Source organism: Sus scrofa, chromosome 4 (assembly GCF_000003025.6).
Source record: "Sus scrofa isolate TJ Tabasco breed Duroc chromosome 4, Sscrofa11.1, whole genome shotgun sequence".
NCBI classification, from domain to species: Eukaryota; Metazoa; Chordata; class Mammalia; order Artiodactyla; family Suidae; genus Sus; species Sus scrofa.
In genome coordinates, this window is record NC_010446.5 from 58,022,570 (window position 1) to 58,047,422 (window position 24,853).

Below are 24,853 nucleotides of genomic sequence, written 5' to 3' on the forward strand. Positions count from 1 at the left end.
AAAAAAAAGATTTTAAATTTTAATTTCATTTTGGCTGCACCTGTGGCATATGGAAGTTCCCAGGCCACAGATCTTATTCAAGCTGCAGCTGCAACCTATGCCACAGCTGTGGCAATGCTGGATCCTTAACCAACTATGCCACAGCAGGAAATCCTTTAAAAAAATTTTAGAGTTCTTGTGGCTTAGCAGGTTAGGAACCTAACTGGTATCCATGAAGTTGTGTGTTCAGTCCCTGGCCTCACTCAGTGGGTTAAATATCTAGCATTGCTGTGAACTGCAGTGTAGTTTTCAGATTGGTTCAGATCTCATGTTGCTGTGGCTGTGATGTAAGTTGGCACCTGCAGCTCTGATTTGACCCTTAGCCTGGGAACTTCCATATGCTGCAGGTGCAGCCCTAAAAAAAGCAAAATAATAAAATAAAATAAACTCTAGCTGGTTTTATTAATGAAAAATTGTGCATGATTTACTTTTCTTCAGTCTGTTCTAGTATGCTTCTAATGATAACAGAATCACTTGGATCAATGATAGCCAATGTGCATACTCTGTAGCATTCTCTACAAACTGTCCATTTCAATATTATTGACACTGTAGTGATGGACACTTGTTTTGGCTAACATGGAGTAATATTCTATTTCAGATTTCCTCAAGACTGGGCAGTTGTTGGTGAGGATGACCAATTTAGCTTTGTCTTGTCTGCCTTCAGAGTCTGCTTGTACCCCAGCATGTACTTTCCACTTTTCATAATAAGTTGTAACGACATAGAGATGTTGATTGCCTCCAGTGACTTTTTTGTCTTCTTTGCATCACCACCTTCCTGCCTTAGGTTTGGAATGCCTTCAACAAAGAGCAGTCCCTAAGATGCCAAGGATTGAGAAAAGTATCCTTCATTTTGTTAATGTGGTGTATCTTCCCAATTGATTTGTGGATATTGAACCATGCTTGCTTTGTTGAAATAATTCCACTTGATCATAGTGTTAATCTTTTTAATATATTAATGAATTTTTGTACTAATATTTTGTTGAGAATTTTTGCATCTATATTCTCAAGACATTGGCCTATAATTTTCTCTTTTTTTGTATCCTTTTCTGATTTTCCAGTGATATTTTGCTTTGTATTCTTTCTTATTATTAATTTATACCATTTCAGTTTAGAGACATTTCTCTTTACTATTTCTCTTTTATTGAAATATAGTTGATGTAAAATATTATGTTACAGGTGCACATTACAGTGATTCAAAATTTTTAAACATTATACTCCACTTATAGTTCTTACAAAATATTGGATATATTTCCCATGTTATATAGCATATCCTTGTAGCTTATTTTATACATAATCATTTGTACCTATTAATTCTCTACCCCTATATTAACTCTTACCCTTACTTTCTCCCTACTGGTAACCACCAGTTTGTACCCTATGTTTGTGAGTCTATATCTTTTTTCTTATATTTCCTAGTTTGCTGTATTTTTCAGATTCCACAATAGATGATATCATACAGTATGACTTTGTCTGACTTATTTCCCTTGGTATAATGCCCTCCAAATCCATCTATGTTGCTGCAGATAGCAAGATTTCATTCTTATTTATGGCTGAGTAGTATTCCATTGCATATGTACACCGTATCTTTATCTCTTCATCGGTTAATGGACATGTTGGTTGCTTCCATATCTTGGCAGTTGTAAATAACTCTTCTATGAACATTAGCATGTATGTATCTTTTTGACCGAGTGTTCTTGTATTTTTTAGATATATACCCCAAAGTGGAATTGCTGGCTAATACAGAAGTTCTACTTTTAGTCTTTTTCAAAACCCGCATACTGTTTTCCACAGTGGCTGCATCAATTTACATTCCCACCAACAGCATACTAGGGTTCCACTTTCTCCACATTCTTGCTAACTTTTGTTGTTTCCTGTCTTTTGATGGTAGCCATTCTGAAAGGTGTGAGATTATATCTCATTGTGGTTTTAATTTGCATTTCCCTGATGATGAGCAATGTTGACCATCTTTTCATATTCTTTCTGGAAATCTGCATTTCCTTTTTGGAAAAATGTCTCCAGTTCTTCTGCCCATTTGTAATTGAATTGTTTGTTTCTTTGATGTTGAGTTTATAAGCTGTTTATATATTTTGGATATTAACCACCTATCAGTCATATAATTCGCAAATATTTTTTTTCCCATTCAATGAGTTGTCCTTTGATTTTGTCAGTGGTTTCCTTTGCTGTCAAAACTTTTAATTAGGTCTCATTTGTTTATTTTTGCTTTTATTTTCTTTGCTTCAGGAGACAGAGCCAAAAAAATTATACTGCTAGGATTTATGTCCTAGAGTGTTCTTTAACATTTCTTGTAAGATTGTTTTTAATGGTGATGAACTCCTTTAGCTTTTGCTTATCTGTAAACCTCTCAATTTCTCCTTCAATTCTGAAAGATAAACTTGCTAGGTAGAAAATTCTTTTCAAAGTTTTTTTCCTTCCAGCACTCTCAATTTATCATGCCACTCTATTCTGGCCTGCAAAGTTTCTGATGAAAAATCTACTGAAAGCCTTATGGGGTTTCCCTTATATGTAGCAAATTGTTTTTCTCTTAAGATTCTCTTTTTTATCTTTAATTTTTATAATTTTCAATATAATGTGTCTTGATGTGGATCTCTTTGGGTTCATCTCATTTGAAACTCTATAGGTTTCCTGAATACAGATGTCTATTTTCCTCCTCAGATTAGGGACGTTTTCAGCCATTATTAATTAATTAATTAATTAATTTATTTATTTATTCTTTTCTTTTTCTTTTTTGACTGCAACTGAGGCATGTGGAAGTTCCAGGTCCAGGGATTGAACCTGTGCCACAGTTGTAGCCTGTGCCACAGCTGCAGCAATGCCAGATTGTTAACCCACTGGGCCACATGGGAATTTAGCCATTATTTCTTAAAATAAGTTTTCTAGCCCTTTCTCTCTCTTCTCCTTCTGGGACCCCAGTAATGTGAATGCTATTCTACTTGATATTTTCCCAAATGTCACTTAAGTATCTCCATCTTTTTAAATCATTTTTTTTTCTTTTTGTTACTCTATCTGGTTGAGTTCCATTGCTTTATCTTCCAGCTTGCAGATCCATTCTTCTGCTTCATCTACTCTTCTGTTGAGCCCTCTAGTGTATTCTCCAGTTCAGTAATTATAGTCTTCTCTTCTGTAACTTCTATTTGGTATTTTATTATATTTTCTCTTGCATTGTTGAAGCCCTAAATGTGCTCATCCATTCTTCTCCCAAGTTCAGTGAGCATCTTTATGACCATTACTTTGAACTCTTTGTCAGGTAGGTTGCTTGTCTCTCTTTCATTAAGGTCTTTTCTAGGGTTTTGCCTTGTTCTTTCATTTGGAACATATTCCTTTGAATGCTCACTTTGCCTGAATTGTGTTTGTTTCTATTTTTAGGCAAGTAGACTATTTCTCCCAGTCTTTGAGGAATGGCCTTGTGTAGAAAATATACTGTGGGGTTCAGAAATGTAATTCCCCCCTGGCCACCAGAGCTAGGCACTCAAGGGGTATTCCCTGTATAGGCTGCCTGTGTTCATCTGCTGTGGTGGGTGTCATTGCTATAGTGTAGGGGTTGCCAGGGCCTTTGGACATGCACATCTGCAGTCGTGGTGATAGGTGGGCCCTTATCTGGGGTGCCTGACTCCAGCATAGGAGTGGATGAATATACCCACTGGCTCTAGCCATTTAGAGAGATGGTTCCAAAATGGTACCTACCAGCACTGGACTTAGCTGGGTGGGGTGAGATTATAAAAAGTTTTCTGCCTCACTGGTATGTATTTTAAGGTTAGTTAGTTGGTTTGCTTCACCTATGGTCTAGGTTCATTTTAAACCCATGTTTTTGTGCTTGATCCTAGGGTAAGTGTGTCTGTATTTAGAGTGGGTTATCTGTTTCCTACAATTTCAAGGTTTTCCTGAACATAATCTCACTGGTTTTCAGAAAAGTATTTAGGGGCCTAATCTCTCCTGTGCAGGATCTAAGGGTTACAATGCTTGATTTAGTGTTCAAATCCCTTTCTCCACAGGGAAAATTTCTGTATTTTGAGACTCAGAGAAGACTTCTGTATTTTGAAATCTCTCTTGATTGCTGTGGCTGGGATTTTTTTTTTTTTTTTTTTTTTTTTTTGTTATTGTTCTGGTTTGAGCACTTTGTTTGTTTGTTTTGATAAGACTGAGTCTCTGCCTCCCTTACCTTATTGTTACTCTCTTGTTCTTTGTAGTAGAGGCTCTATTCATTCAGTTTTCAGGTCTTTTTCAGAGTAAACTCTTGCATATGTAATTGTGTATTTTTCATCTCTGTGAGAGGAGGTGAGTTCAGGATCTTCTCATGTTGCCATTTTGAACCCCTTCCCCACATTCACACTTTTTTTTTTTTTTTTTTTTTTTGCTTTTTGGGCCACACCCAAGGCATATGGAAGTTCACAGGCTAGGGGTTGAATTGCAGGTACAGCTGCTGGCCTATGCAATAGCCACAGCAACATGGGATCTGAGCTGCATCTGTGACCTACACCACAACTCACAGCAACACTGGATCCTTAACCCACTGAGCAAGGCCAGGGATCCAACCCACATCCTCATAGATCCTAGTCATGTTCAGTAACTGCTGAGCCATGAAGGGAACTCCCCATGTTCATTCTTGAGATGAGCAGGAATTCTCCTCTATAGTTTTTATGGGACGCTTTAGAATTTATTTTCATTCAATAGACATTAATTAACAACTGCCAATCCAAATCTCTGAAACATTATTTTTTCTAGTTTTATACTCTTTTTTCCTGTAATGCTGATATGTTTTCACGTTTCTTCTTTTTTAAACCTTCAAATCCCTTCCTTTGCAAGCCAATCCATCATGGGGAATGTGTTTCAGAAATTCTTCCATGGCCTGGCCCCATCACAAGAACTCACTATTCCAAGTCAATCCAAGTTAGAATTCCATGTAATATCCAGAAGTTTTCAACTAGTTATAGCAGGCTTAAATGCCAATTGAGTTAAAATAACTTGTTCCCCATCTCTTAAATATACATTCCTCCTCAAATGGTGGTTAAAATAATTGAAGGTAGTGCCTTCCAGGTCTGTGCATTCCGGTCTTAGACAAGTCTGTACTTTAAATGAATTCAGCTCAGATTTGCATATATTCTTGGCATCTTCTTGCAATCTGGAATTAGTTGAACTGTATGTGGCAGCTTATTATTTACAGATTATGATATAAGGGTGGGATCTTTTTTTTTTTTTTTTTTACCTTTTCTAGGCCCGCTTCCTACAGCATATGGAGGTTCCCAGGCTAGGGGTCAAATCGGAGTTGTAGCTGCCGGCCTGTGCCAGAGCCACAGTAACATGGGATCTGAGCTGCTTCTGTGACCTATACCACAGTTCACAGCAATGCTGGATCCTTAACCCACTGAGCAAGGCCAGGGATCGAACCTGCAACCTCATGGTTCCTAGTTGGATTCGTTAACCACTGCGCCATGACGGGAACTCCAAGGGATTTTTAGTTTCATTAAAAATAAAGTAGTGTCTCATCTATTTTTCTTTTTTTTATTGTTTTTAGTTTGCACAAATTAAAAGAAAAAAGACATCTTTCCTCAAACATCTTCGTGTGGAAATCACCAAGACTTCAGTAATCATTTTAGTAATGAAAATAGATATTTTAGGAGTTCCTGTTGTGGCTCAGTGGTTAATGAATCCAACTAGGAACCATGAGGTTGTGGGTTTGATCCTTGGCCTAGCTCAGTGGGTTAAGGACCCAGCGTTGCCATGAGCTGTGGTGTAGCTCACAGACTGGGCTTGGTTCTTGCATTGCTGTGGCTGTGGCATAGGCTGGCAGCTATAGCTCCAATTAGATCCCCAGCCTGGGAATCTCCATATGCTGTGGGTGTGGCTCTAGAAAAGAAAAACAAACAAACAAACAAACAAAAATGAAAATAGATATTTTATATATTTTTCTGTATTTTTTGAAGTATTGAGAAGTATATTGTTCTTGTATTTAGATTTAGTAGTTTACATAACTAGCCTGTAATTTTCCTTTCACTTAATAGATATATTCCATAGATCCATTAGACATCTAAATTTGTTTATTATTAGCAGACTTTGGATTTGGAAGTAAGAAGCATCTGTATCACATGAGTGACTTAAATGAGAGTTTATATATATTTTTTAATTAAAACATGGTTTTAAACATGTTTGGTCAAGTTTAAATTCCTCCTTTAGGAATTAAATTTTTTTTTTTTGTAGCAGCTTGGAGTTTTTAATTGCATCAAGAATAAGATTGTGAAAACTCTGAATGAATTATTCTCTCTCTTCAGAGAGTTGTGCAAGTTGGCTCTCTGATGTTCCAAATCCTAAACAGAATTATAATTATAGATACATATTTATATAATTATTGGTATTTTAAAAATCACACATATCTAGTCACATTTATGCATGAAAATTTTATATTTTATTTTATTTTTTATTAAATTGTTTTTTGGCCATGCTCACAGCATGTGGAGTTCCTGGGCCAGGGTTTGAACTTGCTCCGTAACAGCAACCTGAACTGCTGCAGTGAGAGCACTGCATCCTTAGCCTGCTGTACTCATGAAAATTTTAATCACTGTAAATATTAAACTCAGCCCTAAATATAATAAATAGATCATTAAAGAGCTTTCTTGAATTTTGGAGCATTTGGCTAAAAGAGTAGCCAACTTAGGCAACAAAGTGCAACATTATTTTGTTGCCACTCTTCCAGCTACTCTCCTGCTAAAATGCTATGATCCATCTGCTATTTTGTACCAAGTCTAATCTATGTTTTTCTGTGTATATGTGTTTGGTTTCATACTTAATCAATTGTTACTTAGTAGTGATTACTAATAATATGCTAAACAGTAACATTCTAATTAAAGAGGAAGCATGGCATAGCATCATTGGGTCCACCTATTCCTGGATTGGGCAGTCTAATCATTTATATTTTCTAAACCTCAATTTTATAATCTGTAAACCTGGGAAATCAGATAATCTCTAATATCCATTGTAGCTCTGTCATCCATACTTATGTAGTAATTTTCACAACAGAGTCTTGTTGGAGTCTTACATAAAAGCAACCAAAGATTATTTATAACCTGGTAAGTAAAGAACAGAGGAGTAGAAAATCAGTTTCTTGCTATTCCTAAAGAATCATTTATACTCCTATTTTTTTACCCTGTGGTTCATGTGTAAATGATATCCATTACTTAAAATTTCATAAGCAAAGACCATCTGGTCTTTATAAGCGCTGTTTCTGCTTTACCAAATATTGATAAATTGTGCAGCTTTGTGCTGCCAAATACTTAGGCCTCTTTGTCATGGCTTCATACCAATTTCAAAATGAATATTGAATATAATTATTTAGGGATGAAAGAGTAATAGTAAATAAAACCATATGCTTGCTATTAAAGTATTTTATTTGAATAACTCTTAGCATTTTTTAAAACTTGGTCCACTTCTAATACTGGAAGAGTCATTTTCATTTGATTCCTAAAACTATAACTTTTGGGCAATAAGCCCATCTTATTAATGGTCCAGGCTGAATTGAGCTTGATTAATATTTGAAATTGACTCTGTCCAGATACCAGATGGCCCAAGTTGGTATTTTATTTGTCACTTTCAAAGGAAAAACACTTTTTTCCAGTGAAAATGAACAGATTCAAGATGTTGATTATTCTTCCCCGGTTTACAAATAATTATTAAATATTAGTGCCTTCATAGATGATTCCAGCAGGGCTCATATATAGCTGGTATCTCTGCTCCAGCACTGAATTGCTCTCTGTCATGGAGCTTCTCTAGATTTTACCTTTTGTTCCTACCTCTTTCAAAAGTCTAGTTTCCTGGGAGTTCCTGTCATGGGCAGTGGAAATGAATTCGACTAGGAACCATGAGTTGTGGGTTCGATCCCTGGCCTCGCTCAGTGGGTTAAGGATCTGGCATTGCCATGAGCTGTGGTGTAGGTCGCAGATGTTTCTCAGATCTGGCGTTGTTGTGGCTGTGGCGAAGGCCAGTAGCTACAGCTCCGATTAGACTCCTAGCCTGGGAACTTCCATATGCCTTGGGTGTGGCCCTAAAGACAAAAGACAAAAAAAAAAAAAAAAAAAAAGTCTAGCTTTCTAGCTAAAATACTACCACAATTTCATTCTATGGATGTATTAATAACCTGTCTTTTAGAGAATACAATGAAGAGTCAACTGGCTATTGACTAGAGTGGAAGATTTATGAAATTGATGGAAGAAAGTGAGAGGAGGACAGCTAATGACAAGCTTTTGAAACTAAAGAATCTAGATTTTTTTTTTCCAAATGTAGGAAATAGCAATTCTGCAAAATTTCTTTTCAACAGGAAAGTGAGAGAGAAGAGCTGGAAGTAGGGGTGGAGAGATGGTGGATAATCAGGACTTTTATTTGTCAGGTGGCTGTGGCAAAGCAAAGGAAGAGGAAAGTAAGGGTTCTTCTGAAAGAAGAATTAATGAGAGGTGTGATGTAGGAGATGAGGGGGCTGTGCTGCCATCTTGGCTCCTCAGCTTCTCACACCCCTCGCAAAAAAATACACAAATTTGGACCCCCTTTCCACAAGCTTCTGCAGGCATTTTGAAGGAGGTGTATAAAACTTTTAGCAATGAAAGTTGAAACTTAAGAGGCAGTCATTTTTCTTCCCTCTCCAGAATGAAAATATTCAGGTGGGAGGGGGGAGCTGGAATTCTCTCTGTCAAGCAAGAGGAGATCCAAATTCCTGATTTACCAAATAATGCCTTCCCATTTAATTTTACAAAATTTTAAAATCCATCAAAATAAAATAAAAGACACAAATGAGGAAATACATTTAGATATACTCTGAAAAATTTCAGAATGTACATTTGCCCCTCTTAGCACTTACTCACTGTGATAAAATACCATGGCATAGGACTTGGGATTTGTTTTACCCAGTAGGCACATGAAGGGATCTGATGTGCAGGAGAGGTTGTGAACCATGGGGTCGACACTGACCAATGAGAAAAAGTAGATAGGTGAGAGGTTTTCCTCTCCTCTTCAGTTTTTATTTGGTGGACTGGGATTTCTATAAAGCTTGCCTGGAGATATATTTTGCAGAGTAAGCAACTGGCTGATCTGTTTGTGAAGACTTAAAATGCTTCCCTTCCTTCTCTGCCTCACTTTTTACCCACTTTCTCTCTTTTAAAACTGCATTTCCCTGAATAGCAGTAGCCTTCAAACTTTAGCGAAACAGAGACTCATCAAAAGAGATTTTGTTGCACACTCCTGTCTGGGCTCCCCCTAGAAGTTCTGATTCATTATGTTTAGGCAGGAGCCCAAGACCTTGTATTTTAAAAAGGTGCAAGGCAATGCAGGGGCAGCTGATGAATAGACCACGATTATAGCCTAGAGTTTAGGCAGTTACGTTTATCTTCAGGCTCTAGGTGTTTTTTGTTTGTTTGTTTATCATTATTGTTTTTAATAGTAATCGTACATATTTAAAGTGTACAACATGATGAAAGATAGACAGTAAAATGATTACTGTGTTTAATATATCCATCTCCTCAAATAGTTTTCTTTTTTTGTGTGCGATGAGAACAAGCGGAATCTTCTCTTTTAGCAATTTTCAGTATTCAGTACATTATTAAACATAGTCATCACACTATGCATTAGAGCTCTAGAATTTTTCATCCTACATAAATTAAACTTAGTATCTTTTGATTAACATCTCTCCATTTCTCCCATCTCACCCCTGCTAACAACCACTGTTCAACTGTCTATTTCTATGTGTTTGACATTTTTAGATTCCACATATAAGTGATAGCATGTTTTTTTTTTTTTTCTTTCTGAATCAGGCTTATTTGACCTAGCATAATATTCTCTAGTTTCATTCATGTTGTAACAAATGATAGAATCTCTTTATATTACATATGAATTATATTCCACTGTATATGTACACCACAATTTATCTATCAATTAATCCATCAATGGACACTTAATTGTTTCCATATCTTAGCTATTGTAATAATGCTGCTATGAATATGGGAATGTAGATTCTCTTTGAGGTACTGATTTTTTTCCTTTGGTTGTATATTCAGAAGAAGGATTGTTGGATTATATGGTAGTTCTAGTTTTAGTTTTTTGAAGAAACTTCATATTATTTAACATAATGACTATACCAATTTACACTCACACTAACTGTGTACAAGGATTTCCTTTTCTCCACATCCTTGCTAACACTTGTTTTCTTTTATCTTTTTTCAATAGCCATTCTAACAAATGTGAGGTGATATCTCACTATGGTTTTGAATTGTATTTCCCCAATGATTAGGAATGTTGAGTACTTTTTCATATACCTGTTGGTTAATTGTATGTCTTCTTCAGAAAAAACAAAGTCTATTCAGGTCCTTTGCCCATTTTTCAGATGAGTTTGTATGTTTTGCCATTGAGTTGTATCAGCTCAGGCTCTATTTTCAAGTAAACTGATTAAGAGCAGAAAGATAAATTGCCATTCTTTTTACTAAATCTTTTACATATGGCTAATTGTAATGAGGTAGGGGTAGAGGTTAATATATTGAGACAATGGTAACTACACCATGTAATAGATGTGGGAGAGATGATAACAATGATTATGAAGTAAGTTGGTTCTTTTAATGGAACTGAAGACTCAGACTTCCCCTTCCCTCAAATGATCAAATTAGACCAATTAATTGCTCAAAAAAATCAGAGTGCACTTTGACATCAGTAAAGGTGATTCTCATTTCCTTCAGCCATAGTGCCTTATGACACTGAAAATTGGGCCCAGGGTGCTGTAGGACTAACAGAGCTGCAAAGATTAAATGCATAGTTTCTACCGATCTTTTTGTTTGTTTGTTTTTTATCAAAATCAGGGCCCTGATAAGGAAAACCTCTTACTCTGACACCTCACAGGTGACCTCACAAAAACTCTTTTGTTTGAGAGTTTCCATTGCCTGGAGAACATGAAAAAAAATGTTGCATAGGCCAGCAGCTGCAGCTTGAATTCGACCCCTTGCCTGGGACCTTCCATATGCCGCAGGTGTGGCCCTAAAAAGACAAAAAATGAATAAAATTATAAACATTAAAAAAAAAAAAAAGGAAATAACACCTTCAACACCCTTCATTAGGTTTAAGACATTAGAACTGAGAAGTTCTGTTCTGGGAAAAAAATAGTAACATGTCAGTGGAATTGGAAGACCTCTGAGCATAGAACAGAGGACTCTATACAAGAATCGATCTTGAGAGTTTTATGATACTGATGGGAATGTGCAATGTAAGACTGAATGAGGAGAATTCATTGATATGGGACTAGTCGTCATTGACTAAAGATTCCACATTTTAATAAGAATGGTCTGGAGGTTTGTTTTTTTTTTAATGGCCGCCCAGAGGCATATGGAAATTTCCGGGTCAGAGATGGAATCCAAGCCACAGTTGCAATCTACACCACAGCTGTGGCCATGCCAGATCCTTAATCCACTGCACCAGGCTGGGGATCCCACCCACAGCTCTGCAGCCACCCAAGCCACTGCAATTGGATTCTTAACCTACTTTGCCACAGAAGGAAATCCTGGAGCTGGTTTTATTTGCTGAGATGACTCCTTGAATATTGGGCTTAATGGCCTATATGAATGGAGATGTTAGAACATTCTTGGAAGTTATTATGAAAGTGGACAGAAGATGCAGAGAAGGCAGGAATATTGGAATGCTTTTGTTGTATAAGAACTAAGAAACCTTAGAAAAGTAAATGTAAAATACACACTAAATTTTTAAGACCTAATGTGAAAAAAACCACAGCAGCCTCCTTTCAAACCTAAAATTTCAAGAATGGGGAAGATAAAGAAAAATCACATTTAGTCCAAGTGTCTTACTGTCCTCTAGTGGTTTTAATGGTATGTGTGCACACACACACACACACACACAGAGAATGCCAGACTGTTTTACAGCAGAAAAGAACCTTTGGGAATATTTAGCCTAGTGTTTCTAATGTTAGGTGATTTACAAATGTTCTAAAAGGAACCAAAGTAAATTCTTATGATTTCTTTGATGCTGACAATGTGTTTTTATTATCGCATTTCCTAAATATGATTAAACATAAAGTAGTATACTTATAAATTCCTATAAAAGTATACAACCAATACAAATTAATAAAATAAAAATTTTATTGAGGACTTCAAATTAATGACACTAATGTGATGAATATAACATTAATATGATAGATGTGGTTCTTTTGTTATAGTTAATTTTGGCTCAAAACTGGAAGTAATCCCGACTCTTACCATACGTGTTTCACTTTTTTTTTGCCTTAGGCATATTCATATTGCCCATACTAGTATATAAAATAAGGAAGTTCTATGGTGTAGTGGGTTAATCTAGTGTTGTCACTGTAGTGGCTAGGGTCGCTGCTGTGGTGCAGGCTCGACCTGAGGCCAGGGAATTTCCACATGCCAAAAAAAAAAAAAAACCAAAAAACAAACAAGCAAAAATATATGCCATGAGAAGTCTCAATTCTTCCACAATAAGGAAAAAATGGAACGGTTATAGATATATGGAGATATGTAGATAGTGGAAAGAAATATTTGAAGTGAATCACACTTGATAGTCTTACTTTTCACAGTAAAACCTGAAGCAAAAATATAACTGTTGTTTATTTCTTAATTTTTTTTGACTTTTTGTTTTGATTTGTTTTTGGCTATACCTGTGGGAAGTGGAAGTTCACAGGCCAGGGACTGAATCCACACCACAGCTGTAGCCAGAGCCCACAGCAGTGACAATGCCAGATGCTGAACAGGCTGAGCTATGAAAGAACTCCAACATTTTTGACCTTAAATAAAACATAATTATTGATGTATTCCTATGTGATTTTTACTAATTTTAGTATTAGAAAGTCTCCTATCCTGAGAGATATTTTTGATCTATTTTCCTTAAATTAAAAAAGTTCACTAGGATTTTATATTTAATTCTATAATTCCATCTCTAGTTACTTCAATAAATGGAATAAAGAGGATTATATGACTTTCTCCCATGTAAATAGTGCTTTCTGTTTCCAACCATTTTGAATATAATTATTTTATAGGAATTTAGGTAACCTACTTTATCATAATTTAAATATTTGTGTATATTCACAACAGTTTCAAGGATATCCATACTTTTTTTCTATGTTTGTTTGTTTATTTAGGCACCTGCAGCATGTGTAAATTCCTTGGTCAGGGATCAAACCTGTGCCACAGCCATGACCCGAGCCATTGCAGTGATAGAGCCAGATCCTTAACCTGCTTAAAGACCAGAGAGTAAACTATAAAGAATAGTGCAGTGAATTTCAGAGTGTCTGTTACTTACTTCTGTCCAGAGTATCCCTGGCTTTGCTCAGTGGGTTAAGGATATGGCATTGCCAGTAAGTTGTGGTGTAGCTCTGATTCGACCCCTAGCCTAGGAACTCCATATGCCAGGTACACGCCCTGAAAAGAAAATAAAAAGTTATGCTTCTTCATGATCATAATAATAACTGTGAGGATTAGGTTGTTCTTAAGTGTGAAAGTAACAAAAATAATTATAGAAAACAAAGGCAGAAAGGAACGTGTTAGAAAATTACTGAGTAATTCATGAAATAGAGAGAAGAGCTAACTAACCAAGTCTTAGGAAGGACAGAAACAAAGGTTTTCTTTTTTTGTTTTGCTTTGTTTTTTTGCCATTTTCTTGGGCCGCTCCTGCGGCATATGGTTCCCAGGCTAGGGGTCTAATAGTATCTGTAGCCACTGGCCTATGCCAGAGCCACAGCAACGAGGGATCCGAGCGTGTCTGCGACCTACACCACAGCTCACAGCAATGCTGGATCCTTAACCCACTGAGCAAGGCCAGGGATCGAACCTGCAACCTCATGATTCCTAGTCGGATTCGTTAACCACTGAGCCACTACGGGAACTCCAGAAACAAAGGTTTGATGTCAGAACCAGGAATTAATCATTGTCTTTTTTCTTGATAATTCTTTTATTGTGGTGAGTGTGATAAAATAGTCTCTTTCAAGTATGCAATTCAGGAGTTCCATGGTGGCTCTGTGGGCTAAGGATTTGGTGGTGTCACTGCAGCATCCTGAGTCACTTGTTGTGGCATGGATTCAATTCCTGGCCTAAGAACTTCCACAGGCCTGCAAGCATGGTGAAAAGAAAAAAAAGAAAAAAAAAGAAAAGATTAAAAAAAGAAAGTATACAGCCCAGGGGCATTCATAATGTTTTGCAGCCAACACTGCTGTCTAGTTTCCCAAAGGAAAAACCTATCCATTAACAGTTATCCCCCTTACTTCTTCTCCCCACCAGCTCCTGCCAACCACTAATCTGCTTTCTACTTTATGGATCGGCATATTCTGTATATTTCATATAAATGGAATCATACAATATGTAGTCTTTTGTGTTTGGCTTCTTTTCCTTATCATAACATTTTCAATATTCATCCGTGTTTTAGCACATATCACTATGTCATCCCTTTTTATGGCCGAATAATATTTTACTTTCTGGATATACCACATTTTATTTATTAATTTGTCAGCTGAGAGACAAGTTGTTACCATGGTGTTCTTTTCAAAGTACTGCCATTAGAAAATATTATCTGTCACTGCCGTCTACTTACAGTTCATATTCTTGGGAAAATTGGTCTCACTGACCCAGCCTAAGCCACATGTATTGCTCTCTCACCAGAGAGTGAGGTCCTGTGAGTGACAACTTCATGAGATTTACATGAAGCCAAGACAGTGTGTTGCAAGTCCTTAAAAAAGTACAAAGCAAAACGAATCAAGAGCTGATGTTCATTTTGTGTCTCTAGGACATTTTATCGAGAAGAATTCCCTTCAGTTTTCTGGCATGTTGATGGTATTCTATCATCATGTAGTTTTGGATGATTATAAATTGTTCATGATATACTCTCTGGCTTATTTCAGTGGGACTTTCAGTGTGGGGGAAGAGTGATGCCATGGCTCAGATTATTCAATGTTCAAAAGTTATGATCTAATTATTTACAAAAATCAGTGATGGAATGTAAAGTACATCTATCTAGGGAAAGGGCAGATCATCTCAAAATGGTCTTGAAAACCAATTAGGGGATAAGGATTCTCTTCTAGAAACAAGAATGCATGCATTTAACTTCAAAGGTGTGAAGATGAAAATGATTGACTTCCTTTTTTTTTTTTTTTTTTTTGTTGTTGTTGTTGTTATTGTTGCTATTTCTTGGGCCGCTCCCTCTGCATATGGAGGTTCCCAGGCTAGGGGTTGAATCGGAGCTGTAGCCACCGGCCTACGCCAGAGCCACAGCAACGCGGGATCCGAGCCACGTCTGCAACCTACACCACAGCTCACGGCAACGCCGGATCATTAACCCACTGAGCAAGGGCAGGGATCGAACCCGCAACCTCATGGTTCCTAGTCGGATTCGTTAACCACTGCGCCACGACAGGAACTCCTGATTGACTTCTGTGTAGTTACTGAGGGGTAGACAGTGTGGGACTTCATAGGGGGTAGAATTTGTCTTATGTTTAAAGAAGAAATATCTTGAACAATTGGAACTGACCAGTGAAGGAATGAGCTGGATGTTATCAGGAATATTCAGTGAGGGCCATTGAAGATCTACCACAGCAATGAAGAGTCCTTGATTTGGAGGGAATCATGTATCTCTCAGACTCTTGTCAGCTCAACAATTCCAGTATGTCAGATGAGAGCTGGTTAGGGTTTCCTTGGCTATTTACAGGTCTTTTAAACATGGCACGTGCTTCAAGTTTCATTTAGAAAAAGAGCATGAAAATCGATAAGGTCAAAGGTGTCAGCTTATGTTTGGTTTAGGCATTTAGTACTAGATTGCTGAAACATTGTAATTCCATTGTTTTTCTAGACTACTGACACAGTAATTTCTTATTTTGTAAATTTTCAAGTTCAGACTTAATCAAAAACATTATAAAGTTCATTTAGTATGTGTTAAATCTTTTAAAATTAAAATGCACTATCTTTTAGGAACTTATAATACAAATATCGTAGTTAGTTCATGAGAACATTTGTGGAGTACCTCTCGAGTCCTGGCCCAATGATGAGCACATGGTCTGTGCCTTTATGCTGCTCCTGGAAAACGTTACATTTGAATGAGGAATGATCACACTGTCTGGTACTCTAGGAAGGGATGCATTAACTGTATAGAGAAGACTCCTCAGAGGAAATCGTGAAGAATGAGAAGTTATACAGAAAATTAGTAGAGACATAGTTATTCCAGGTAAAAGCAAAAGCATGACCAAAATAATTAATGTGATGTATTTTGAGGGCTCTACACAATTTGATATTTCAGTAAACATGCAAAAAGGGAACAGTAGAGATGAGGCAGGCATCAGGTCATAAAGAGCTTCACATTCCATTTTAATAAAATTAAATCTTGTTTTTTAAGTCAATGGGGATCCAATAGATTAAGGAATTTTATATTATCGACCGAAGTTGTAACAATCAAAAACAGGGAGTTTAGATGTTCCTGGCTTGGCTCAGCGGAAACGAATCTGACTGGCATTCATGAGGATATAGGTTCAATCCCTGGCCTTGCTCAGTGGGTTAAGGATCTGGCATTGCTGCGAGCTGTGGTATAGGTTGCAGACATACCTCGGATCCTGCATTGCTGTGGCCGTGGGGTAGGCCAGCGGCTGCATCTCTGATTTGACCCCTAGCCTGAGAACCTCCATATGCCTCGGGTATGGCCCTATTAAAAAAAAAAAAAAAAAAAAAAAAAAAAAAAAAAGGGAGTTTAGGAATTCCCACTGTGGCGAAATGGGATCTGCAGCATCTCTCCAGCACCAGGACACAGGTTTGATCCCTGGCCTGCACAGTGGGTTAAAGGATATGACATTGCTGCAGCTGCAGCATAGGCTGCAACTCTGGTTTGGATCTGACCCTCGCCTGGGAACTCCATATGCAGCGGGGTGTTCCCCCCTCAAAAAGAAAACCCAAAACTGGCTTTTGGAAAGTTAGGTAACAATGAAGAAGCTCTGTGAAAAATCGCAGGTATTATTCAGAACAAGGAAAGCAAGGCGATTTAAATAAGGGAGGAATATGACTCTTCCAGTATTAGAAGTGGACCAAGTTTTAAAAATATGCTAAGGGAGGAATATAGATCCCTAACTACCATATATTGAGGCCAGAGAATAGAACTTGCCTATGATAACTTAAAATGACATTACCATGGCTAGTGTCAGAATAGAGAATAACACACTTCCTTATCTATCCTCATAGGTAAGGAAGGGGTCAAATCAGAAGGGTAAAAACAACTTGGGTGTGGAAAGGGGAAGTATGACATGCAGAGTAATATACTGGAAAATGAATTATTATAGAGAGCTCATAGATTTTCATGCTAAAAAGAAAGAGATACTTCATCATACTGGAAGCCAACATTTTGGTTATGGTTTTGTTTAATGAATTTATAGTCTAGAGGGAAAATTAGAGAGATTACTACCAAAATCATAGAATCTTTAGATTAAGTTTAAACTTCCTAGGGATTATGCAAAAAAAAATCCTAAAAAAATTGTAATAGGAAATTGAAATTGGCTATATTTAGAATGAATGCATGTTTGTACATCTAGACAGGTGTTTTATAATGCACTATGTGATGTGTAAACCCATCAAAAGAGAATAGCAAAATCAAAGATTTTTTTTTTAGTGCTACACCTGAGGCATATGGAAGTTCCCAGGCTAGGGATTGAATTTGAGCTACAGCTTCCTGCTTACACCACAGCCACAGTAGGCCAGGTCTGAACCTTGTCTGTGACCTACACCACAGCTTGTGGCAATGCCGGATCCTTGACCCACTGAGCTAGGTCAGGGATCGCATCCTCATGGAACCTAGTTGGGTTTGCTACTGCCGTGCCATTAAGAGAATTCCCTGTCAGTGATTATTTGAATGATATAAATAAAACAATATTTTATACAATTAGTTAATTGATTATAGAAATAGTTCATTGGAAATAGTTTATTGGTCTGTTATCTTAGGTTGAACACAATAAATTTATTAATTGAAATTCTTAAAAGTTATATTATAATTATTAGAGGGACAAAAGTTCTTGAATGTTATTTAAAGATGCAGTCGATTGAAATAAAATAGTGTCCGAGTTCTGATTTTGCTTTTTTTTTTTTTTTGTCCTTTTGCCATTTTTTGGGCTGCTCCCTCTGCATATGGAGGTTCCCAGGCTAGGGGTTGAATTGGAGCTGTAGCCACCAGCCTACGCCAGAGCCACAGCAACGCGGGATCCGAGCCACGTCTGCAACCTACACCACAGCTAACGGCAATGCCAGATCGTTAACCCACTGAGCAAGGGCAGGGACCGAACCCGCGACCTCATGATTCCTAGTCGGATTCGTTAACCACTGCGCCACGATGGGAACTCCTGATTTGGCTTTTGACTGTCCCCACTTTATCAAAAAATAAAAAGTCTCTCTGCTGTGAACCATTGGAAATCATGCTGGAGTTCCCGTCGTAGCACAGTGGTTGGCGAGTCCGACTAGGAACCATGAGGTTGCGGGTTCGGTCCCTGCCCTTGCTCAGTGGGTTAACGATCCAGCGTTGCCGTGAGCTGTGGTGTAGGTTGCAGACACGGCTCGGATCCTGCGTTGCTGTGGCTCTGGCGTAGGCCGATGGCTACAGCTCCGATTAGACCCCTAGCCTGGGAATCTCCATATGCCGCGGAAGCGGCCCAAGAAATAGCAAAAAGACAAAATCAATAAATAAATAAATAAATAAAATATTTCTAAAAAAAAAAAAAAGAAATCATGCTTTCATCACTGCTGGAAGATGTGATTTTATTACTAGCAGCAGGGAAGAAAACGGAAGGCCAATTTGGTTGAAAATTATTTTCATAGTAACTCTATTTTAAGCAGAGAGAAAGAATAGTTTATGTTCTAAGAAGAGAAATTAATATTAATAAATTATACATTATTCTTAATTGCAGTGTCAGAGAAATAAAAAAAATTTGTGTCTTTTTTGTAATAAAAGAAAATCTTTTGTTTGGAAAAAGACTGGTTTGGAGGGTTCTAAAACAATAATGCCTAATACAAAAGGGAAGTATGTGAACCAGGGGAGGTATATACAAGGCATTTATAGCCTTTCAGATTTTTTTCTTTTCCTTCTAGCAGATACTCAATATCACTTTTTTTCCTACTTACCCAGTGTTCTGTGCCAGTCTTGAGTTAATTTGACCCAGAGCTATTCTCCCCAGTTTTTCTGTTCTGTAACTTGTTTCAGGCAGGTTGACTCATGAAGGCTATGCACCTCAAGCTCTCCTTTTGAAGAGTTAATGGAAAGCTTGCACAATGAGAATCATTGGCCAGAAATTTAAGGTAGCAGGAAGGTAGTAGAAAGGGAGAAAAAGCCTCAGGTGTACCATTTATGCCTGGAGCCTAAATGGCTCCAGCTCCTTATGGAGAAATGAGATGGTCCCACCTTCTACCAGACGACACCATCTCTGGGAATTCCTACATTGTCTCATCCATTTGTTGCTTCCATTTAGGGATCCCTAATATGGACAATCTCTGAATGTCTCTACTCTTCCCTTTACAACCTGTGTAGTTAATTTTTTGCATTAAATAATTCTGTTATAATTAGACTCTTTTCTTAGACTTCAACCGTATCAGATACTCAGTTCTCATCCAAATTTCTTCCCCTTCCTTGAAACTGCATAAAGAAGTAAAAGCGAGAGAGTATGTCATTGGAATGGAAAGAAACCATCTCAGCATGTGAGATGAAGAGAATTATGAGATGACATTTAAATATTTGAACACTGTATAGTGTTTGACATAGAATAGTCTTGTCCTGCCCCAAGGAAGTTATAGGTGATCAGAGTGCTCCTTTTCACATAGAATGACGGTGACTCCCAAGCTTCATCCCTCAGACTGAGGGCCTTTGAGAATTTTATCAGGGCAGAAACCATGTCTTTTTTGGTAACTCTTGCCAGTGAAAGGGGCCTTTGATGCTGTTACAGTGGAAGGAGATTTAACTTCTCTTCATCCCTGGGATATAATGTTAAAGATAATGATCCGCCCTGAGCAACGTTACAGGGGCCAAATGAGGGCAACATATGCCCAAAGCCAAGCTGGGGTTAGCACAGTGATTCTACTGAAAGAATGCTGGAGGCCGGGTCACAAAAGGAGATCACCACTGACTTTAAATGAGAACAAATTATGACATTTCCACATTTAAGATCTGTCTCTGAGACAAGAGAAATAAAAGAAAGCAGACTGCCTTTATTGTAACTGAAGTTGATGACGATGTTTCTGAATATATGGAAATATAGCATAAAAATGCTAGGTATGAACAAGATGGGAAGAGGACACTCTAAGAACAAAAAGCAGGTAAAAGCCAGTTCAGCAGTTTTATTTTTCTTCTGTCTGTGGCTTTTGTGGTAAATAAGATACGCTGAGCTAAGCAAGACATGTGCAACTTTCTACTCCTTAGACAGAGGGTCCACCCTTTATAGATGAAATGTACAGGGCTTTTCATTTTTGCAATGCCATGAAGCCAAAATGAGACAGAAGTAGATGGAATTTTGAAGACCAGTGGCAAGAAATCAGATTTAAGCATCATCAAGTATCATTTAGCGTCCCTATTTCATCACTGGAGAAATTTTAACAATTTATGCAAAAAATTATCTGGGCTGAGAAAGTAGATGAATAATGAATATTTTATATCTCTGTTGATGAGCTTATAAATAAAGCTAAGAATGGATATCCTATGAACCAGGGATAATAATACAAATATAACACAAATAGCAGAACAAGTTATGCTTGGTTGAGACTTTTTTTTTGGCTGCACCCATGGCATGTGGAAGTTCCCAGCCAAGGGACTGAACCCACACCACAATTAAAAAAAAAAAAACAAAAACAAACTTTTGTAATATTCTAGATGTACTCGTGGTGATGATTTCAAATATGGAATCACCTGAGTGTGATTTGTACTTTAATTCTTCTAGTTCTTAGACATTCATTAGCTATTCTTTCTAAGGCATTACTTTGCCACATTCTTTCTATTGTCATTCTTCCTATTCCTAAAATAGCATAGTCTCTTCTTGTAATATCATAACATTGTATTTTGAGACCTCTGAGTTACTTTATCATACCACTTCATGTTCTACCCTATGGTACCATAGAATAAAAAAATAAAGCTATGATATTGCTATGATTGGTTTAAAACATTCCAAAAGGTTTAGGTCATGGTTATGTTATTTCAAAACATGAATATTTTATTGATTTCAAATTCCAGTTGTAATTTAACAGTTGCTTAAAAATGTAAGGCACATTTTATTCCACTCAATGAACTACCTATGTAGACATATGATCTATGATTTGTTGGTTGGAAGGTTTCAATTATAGTAAACATAATTATATTTCTTTCTGAAATAAACCTTCATTCTCTGGATACTTATATTTTGAATGAAAAGAAAATATTAAAACCTTGGGTTACTTTGGACATCTAATTTTCTCCGTACTTTGTTATTTTGGCCTCATGATGGCGCCAAAGGGTAGGAAATTACTTTTTGAATTTCCATTTACTTATTGACCTACAATAAAAAAATGAATAAAATCAGCAAATGACAGCCGAGTTTGCTAAACCTTGCATATAAGGAAGTTAAGGGATTTGGTGCGGTTTTGAGTATGCCCCTTTTGGTATAGATGTTCACAGTTCTCTCCTACTTTTCTTGGTGCAAGACATTTTCTCTCCTTTTCCTCAAAATACTTTTGTTCCCTTCTTTCCTGCAATTCATCTCTTCACTTGCAGCATCAAAAAGGTAATAATGAAAAAAACAAAACAAATGAAACAAACCCTGCTAGATCAAATCATAACAGTAAGTTTCTATCTGAATAAGTTTGAAAGATAGATAATTAGCAAATAGCCAATAAGATGACCACTCTAAAGGAAATTGCATCATACAATAGAAAAAAATACACTTTGAGGTGATAGCTCACTCATTTTCCAATTTCTTAGAGAACTGAAATTTAGAATCTAATTTAACACCATAATAATTCTTACTTAAGATTAATGGCAGCAATCTCAGCTGTTGTCTTAGATTTCTCATTGGTAGATGAGACTTAGTTAACATGTTCATTCAAATGAATGCCGGACTATATGTGCACCTCCATATATCAAACCCGTGCTCTAGTTTCTGTTATACTGTGACAGGGAATAAAATAAATGGAAGATGTGCTTTTTTAAATTTTTTTCCCTTCAAAGATACTTGTAACCCAGCTGTAGTGAAAATATCACTATGTCTAAAAATATCTAATAATAATGGTAGGTAACTACTGGAAAGGCCTTGAATATTAGAAAATAAAAATAGTACAAAATGGCTTTCAGTTAAGAAAAAAGTTTTTCATTAAGAAAAATGCTATATAATGAATTTTGTCCCCCTCAGTATGAAACAAAAACATATTTTAAGATGAGCAAATTACGTTTGGTTACACAACTTGTGTAACCCGCAATCGACTCTTTCAATCTATGAAATATAAAGATTTTTACGCGATAGATCTGTTTTCTCAATTTTCATAATCTTTGGGGTTGGAACAAACATCACAGAAATACATCATAACACAGCACTCGATCTTTTCTTTCTAGTACTTGTAGGAGTTGGGACCCTCTCAGGATGTTTTTTCTACGTCCTGTCTGTCTCTCTCTCTGCCCACAATTAACCTTAGTAAAAGTGAAGAATTCCCTGCTTCCTCAGAGACCTCTGGGTCAGCTTGCTCAGACAGTATCCTCTGCTTTTATGTAATGAGTGTTGCTCTTTCAACTTTGCTCATACATTCTCTGCAGTAAATAAAACATTCACGCAGTTCCCATGTGGCTAAGCGGGTTAGGTGCTGTGCCTTGAGGTGCTGCTGTTGGCCCAGGTTTGATCCCTGGCTCAGTAACATCCATATGCCTTGTGTGTAGCATCCCCGACCCCGCAAAAAAATAAATAAATAAATTAAATAAAATAAAATTAGGGAAATTTGTGAAAAATAGAACAAATCTTTGCTCCTGCTTTCTTATCAAATCCTGCACTTGTAAATGTACATGTTGTCACACTTCTAAAATCCCTGAGATCCTTGAGGCTGGGCTAGAGAACAATCCAAGAAGCATAACCTTGAGTCTCTCACTGTTCTGGATCAAGTCTGTCCCTTAAGTAGGTTTTCCCTTAAGAAAATTTCCTTCTCTCTATAGCTTAGTGCCTGAGTAGCTAAGGGAGCAGCCATGTCCCTCAAAAGCCTTGAATACCTTCATTTTGGGGGATTGTGTGGTTTAGCTCTTAGCCCCTAAATCACCATATCTATGAGGCTTCTTGGCATTCTCTTTAAAATCAATCTTTAGCAAGATCATCCTGCCCAAGTTTGAATATATATGTATATATGGTTGTCTGAACTCTCTCTCTTTCTTCCTGTCTTTCTCTCTCTCTCTATCCTAACCCTATACACACATATAGACTGAATTGCATAGAGCACAATGAATTCCATGTTAGATATTGAAAAGGCACTTAAAAAATGGTAGAGTATCCATTAGTCCAGAATAAATGTGGAATTGTTCCAAGGATATATACCCAGTACAAAGGCAAGGACTTTGAATGACCTTTTTCTGCTTGTCTGCTTAAATGATTTCTGTCATCTTCCGTCTAACGTCAATTCAGGAAATATTTAAACGTATAAAAGGGTAATGTAGGTATCGATAATATTCCTTATGATTTTGTTTTAATCATTTTATCTTTTGTTCCTGTTGTGTATCTTTTCTATTTTTTAAAATATAATGATTTTAATTTTTTTCCATTATAGCTGGTTTATAGTGTTCTCTCAATTTTCCACTGTACAGCATGGTAACCCGGTTATCCATACATGCATACATTCTTTTTTCTCACATTATCATGCTCCATCATAAGTGACTAGACATAGTTCCCAGTGATACACAGCAGGATCTCATTGCTAATCCATCCCAAAGGCAATAGTCTGCATCTATTAACCCCAAGCACCCCATCCATCCCACTCCCTCCCCCTCTCCCTTTGCAATCACAAGTCTATTCTCCAAGTCCATGATTTTCTTTTCTGTGGAAAGGTTCATTTGTGCCATATATTAGATTCCAGATATGTGATATCATATGGTATTTGTCTTTCTCTTCCTGACTTACTTCACTCAGTATGAGAGTATCTAGTTCCATCCATGTTGCTGCAAATGGCATTATTTTCTTTTTCATGGCCAAGTAGTATTCTGTTGTGTAAATATACCACATCCTCCTAATCCAATCATCTGTCAATGGACATTTGGGTTGTTTCCATGTCTTGGCTGTTGTAAATTGTGCTGCAATGAACATGTGGGTACATGCGTCTTTTTCAAGGAAAATTTTGTCCAGATATATGCCCAAGAGTGGGATTGCTAGGTCATATGTTAGCTCTATGTATAGTTTTCTAAGGTACCTCCATACTGTTCTCCATAGTGGTTGTACCAGCTTACATTCCCACCAAGAGTGCAGGAGGGTTCTCTTTTCTCCACACCCCCTCCAGCATTTATTTGTGGACTTATTAATGATGGCCATTCTGACTGGTGTGAAGTGCTGTCTTGTGGTAGTTTTGATTTGCATTTCTCTAATAATCAGTGATGTTGAGTATTTTTTCATGTGCTTGTTGGCCATCTGTATATCTTCCTTGGAGAAATGTCTCTTCAGGTTTGCCAATTTTTCCATTGGGTTGTTGGCTTTTTTGCTGTTGAGTTGTATAAGTTGTTTGTATATTTTAGAGATTAAGCCCTTGTCAGTTGCATCATTTGAAACTATTTTCTCCCATTCTGTAAGTTGTCTTTTTGTTTCCTCTTTGGTTTCCTTTGCTGT

General features: G+C 37.1%; 1 pseudogene; it reads right to left on the reverse strand.

Moving 5' to 3' along the window:
• LOC100512712 overlaps positions 464 to 24,853 on the reverse strand; it is a 113,631-nt pseudogene continuing 89,241 nt past the window's right edge.